The 4,583-nt window shown below is 43.8% G+C and overlaps 1 long non-coding RNA gene across 1 annotated transcript; it reads right to left on the bottom strand.

Moving 5' to 3' along the window:
• Window positions 1-1,220: 1,220 nt before the first annotated feature.
• LOC117675366 (uncharacterized) lies at window positions 1,221-2,992 on the bottom strand. Its single transcript, XR_004594192.3, has 3 exons — window positions 2,868-2,992; window positions 2,216-2,284; window positions 1,221-1,288 (listed from the first exon to the last, which is right to left on the bottom strand). It is a non-coding gene; the product is annotated as an uncharacterized LOC117675366 (long non-coding RNA).
• Window positions 2,993-4,583: the final 1,591 nt, after the last annotated feature.

Raw genomic sequence — 4,583 nt, 5'->3', positions numbered from 1 at the left:
TGGCTTCAGCTGCTGCTTCAGAGCCAAAACACAATACTATACCAGTTAATTCTGGAAGAGGAAATGGGGGTGATAACTGTGAAGTTGCTGTTCCTGAGAGCTAACCCTTGCCAGTGTTCTAAAATGATGGTGCTTTGGTATTGTTATCCTTTTGTTTCTGCACCCCAGCAATAACCTCTCAGTCTATTCATTTATCAGTAGATTCTAAAGATACTGTACCAGAGGTGGGTTTCAGCAGGTTCTGACCAGTTCTGGCGAACCGGTAGCAGAAATTTTGAGTAGTTCGGAGAACCGGTAGTAAAAATTCTGACTGGCCCCGCCCCCATCTCTTCTCTGCCTCCCAAGTCCCAGCTGATTGGGAGGGAGTGGGGATTCTGCAGTATCCTTCCCCTGGAGTGGGGAGGGAATGGAGATTTTACAGTATCCTTCCCCTGGCATACCCACCAAGCCATGCCCATAGAACCGGTAGTAAAAAAAATTTGAAACCCACCACTGTACTGTACCTATTTTCGTTTAAAAATAAGAAGCATGTGTATATGAAGCTGTCCATGTGGAAGAGTGTTGGTGTAGGACCAGGAAAACTCAGGATCAAATTCAGTGGAAATTCCCAGGATGACTTTGGGTGAGTTGCCCTCTCTTAGCCTAATCTGTTTTAATCTGTGTTTCGGCCGAAATATTTAATAATTTTAAGGGATTTTTTTAATATTTGTATTGTCTGTATTTTATCCTGGCTGTTCACCGCCCTGAGTCCTTCGGGAGTAGGGCGGTATAGAAATTTGATTAATAAATAATAATAAATAAATAAATAAATAATCTGTCATGAGAGAGAGGCAGGGAGGGAGAGAGAGGGAGAGAATGAAAGAGAGAGAGAATGCAAGAGAGAGAAAAGAAAAGTGAATGAGAGAGAGAATGAAAGAGAGAGAGAGAGAATGAAAGAGAGAGAGAGAGAATGAAAGAGAGGGGGGAACATATGGGAAGGAATAGAGTAAACTGCTGCTCTGCTACTCCAAATCTTCCCTCCACTTCTTCAGGATGTGTCAGCTCTGTTGTACTCTACTGCTCTATTGTTGAGAGAAGGCGAAGAAAGTAAAATGAGAAGCTACATCACCAAGGCTAACCGTAGATTAGCGATTTTATTGAGAATGCCAGGTGACATGATATTGTACATGTCCCTAGTTTGTACTCTAACTGATATTCCAGCATGAAACAGAGCAGGGCATCACCAAAGCTCCTGGGCTCTGAGCATCCATCTTGCTGGGTGAAAAATGTGACGATTCCAACTCTAGATCTGGATGAAAATACAATAATTAGTAAACATCCCAACATATGTGCTTAGCAGTGTGTTCAGTATAATTGTCTTTCCAATTTAAAGATTAAGATTGCTTTGTTATGTCAGTGTTTAGTGCAAGCCTGCCAAGAGTCCTTTTTCCTCGCCCAAACCATCAGTGCACCCCTGATGTGATAAGTCTGTCACTCTCGTCATGTCCTGTCATCCTGTATTTTCATTTCCTTCTGTTCCTTCTTATGCACTCCTGATTTCTCAACCGAAGTACCTTCTGGTATAGTGGTTAAAGGTGCAGGACTAAGAACCAAGAGACAGTGAATTCTAGATCTCCCCTATGCATAAAAGCCAGCTGGGTGACTTTGGGCCAGTCCCTTTCTCTCAGTCCAATCCCCTCACCTCATAGGATTGCTATTGTGGGGGGGAAAAATAAGGACTGGGAACATAATCTATGCTGCCTTGAGTTGTACAATAACAGTAATGCTATTTCCAGTCTCTATGGTCAAATCTGGTAATGTTATTCCCAAACAACTGTAAGTAGGGACAGAATACCTACTCTCTTCTGCTCTTGGGGACCCTTTTCACATGAAAAAGCAGGTAATGAGTTCAAGAAGCAAGAGAAGTGCTTCATGGTTACTGCATAGAGGACCAAAATGCTGAAGTCCTCCTGAGAAACCCCCAAAGTTGTTTTCTCTTCCCTTGCTGGCGGTGGGGGAGGGAACCCAGCAAAGCACCTTTGGCTTTAGTTCCTTTCTTTCCCTGCTTCTCTGAGCATTGAGCATTCAGTTCTCGGAGTTGTGCAAAGGGTGGAATTAAAGGATCTAGTTAACAGAGGATGCATCTTCAAAATATTTGGCACGTCCTACATGTTAGTTCCCCAATGCTGAGCAGAGGAATGTGGAGGGGAAGTGACACACACATACCCCATTTTACCATGTCACTTGGGCTGTCTGTTCCTCTGGTGATGTGGGAATCGATGGACGGAGTCCTCTGGAGGTGCAGCTGATGGAGGAAGCATTGGGAGAGGAGGTGGAGAATTTACTGGTCTTGCAGAATGATTCATATAGAACATTTTGATTGCTCAGACCCCACAGGCATACACAAACACATCCATACCCCAAAGTCTATAGTTGTGTTTGAAGCACAGTGCAGGTAGCAGCTGCTTCCAAGAACAAGACTGATACTTCTTTCTGCTGGAAGAATTGACAGCACCCCACAGGTGCCCTTAGCCACATTTAGCAGTAAGGTCCCTGTCACCCAGGTGGCTTCATGTTGGCCCTCTGGAGCCTCAGGCAAGGAGAATGCCAATAAAAGGACCTTGGTCTTGCCCTCACCCACCTGATTTCCTGATATTGGCATCCATAGGGTGTGCTGATCATGGTTATAGAGGCATTGGAGTGTACAGAACAGAGATGAATGCAAGAGGGCAGAAAGTGGCTCATTTTTGGAAGTGAATATGTCCATGTACCCCAGTAGCAGCCTTCAGGTGGAAAGAAAAGTTAGCACACTGAGAAGGAAAAGAAAATTAGCAGCCCAGAGTAATGCAACAGTCTGTCATGACCCTGCCCATAACTATATGTAGCACCTCATTTGAAGCTTGACCTGGAACCGCAGGAGCTTCCCAGAGGGGCAATCCTGAGTCTCCTCCATCATTTCTGACCTATGCTGACTGATGCCGCAAGCATCTCCTGCCTTCAAATGCTGAATCCACCAGAGGGGCCCTGTAACAGAGGATATGAATGAGTTGTAACATAAGGGAATTGGCAAGCTGATAGTAGCAATATGCTCTTGCACTTCCTTTTGCAATGGCATAAGCTGCATGCCAGCTGGGGATGCTTGGGCTGGCATCGCCACAGAAGCCTCTCCAAAGAGCTGAACATTTTCACTGTCATGAATATTAGGGAGTGTTGGGGGAAGGGTTGCTTTCAAAGAGCAATATCCCCCACCTGCAGACAGTATCACGCCTGACGATTGGAAACCAAGTATGTTGCTCAGCAGCATACGCTGGAAATACTGATCTTATAATGATTGACTGTTTTATAAACAAGCAGAAAACTTCAATGCAGGAAAATGAGTAGCTACGTGATAGACAACTCCAAAAGGTAGGAGGAAGAAACCAGGAATCAGATACATCAATGGAAGGATTACCAGTTAAACTATATAGAGAAGTTCCTACATGCATGGCTTCCTAATTTTCTCCAATAAATATTTTTCATTTATTCTTTTGAGGTCTGATAGGAGAATGTAGAGAGGAGAAGAATGGTGACTTGAGGTTGGAGATGTCACTCTGTACTGGACTTTCTACTGCCATATTGTGAAGAGGATTTTCTTCCTGGTACTCTTGCTGCCTCCTGTGTTATTAGCTCCCAGCATTCCTCCCCCAATTCTGTTCCTCTGATACTTTCCACTTCTAGTTTATCTTAAAGTCTTCCTAATACAGTAAAATTCTCAAAGCTGTTTCTGCCATTGTGAGAACAGCTTATCCCTGCCCTCTTTACACTCTTGATGTAGGTCATAGTCTAGTAATTGAAATCTTTCTCAGAGACCTCTGCTTAGCCAGTTGTTATTTTTAGGATCCTGCTCTCCTTTTTTTCTTGGACTACAGTGGGGAGGATGAATCTATCCCTGTGTACCTTCTGCAATGAAGGCAGAGGTGAATTCTTCATTCAGCATCTCTGCCATCTCCTTGTCCTTCTTCGATTTCTTTCTCATTCTATGATCCCATCATTTTTGTAGCTGGCTTCCTGGCTTCTGATCTACTTAAATGTTCTTTTTCTTATTGACCTTAATATTATTAACAACATGATTCTCAAAACTTTGTCATGCAGACATTATTGCATTTTGTTTTAAGGTGGGGGTGGGGCAGGTTCGCATTTCTTTTCTATCCCTTTTAGGCAAGAGTTTCATTTTATGAAGGCTTCTTTTCTATCATGTGTTCGTTAGTAGTCCATCTCCCTCAGACTCTGGGTGGTGTGTTAAATACCACTTGGATTTGTGGCATCTTTCCTGACCCACATTATGCCTCCTTGCTGGGATTATTATACTGTGGTTATGGATATCCTCTAAACCTGCTGCAGAGGTCTGCTCCTGTCAACTTTCCCACTCACCCTGCTGGCTGGAGCCTATGAGAATCAGAGACTCACAATATCTGCAAGATAACGTTCCCTACCTTTGTTGTAGAATGATGATGCATTGGAGTTAGAGACACTCTTGAAGAGCAGACACCAGATGGACTCCAGCCAGTCAGGCTCCAGCAGCATGAATAATACTTGACCTCAGTGCTTGCAGCTGGCATTTTGAG

Source organism: Pantherophis guttatus, chromosome 2 (assembly GCF_059756535.1).
Source record: "Pantherophis guttatus breed Tessera chromosome 2, ASM5975653v1, whole genome shotgun sequence".
In the NCBI taxonomy this organism is placed as follows: domain Eukaryota; kingdom Metazoa; phylum Chordata; class Lepidosauria; order Squamata; family Colubridae; genus Pantherophis; species Pantherophis guttatus.
This window is presented reverse-complemented; position numbering and strand designations above follow the sequence as displayed.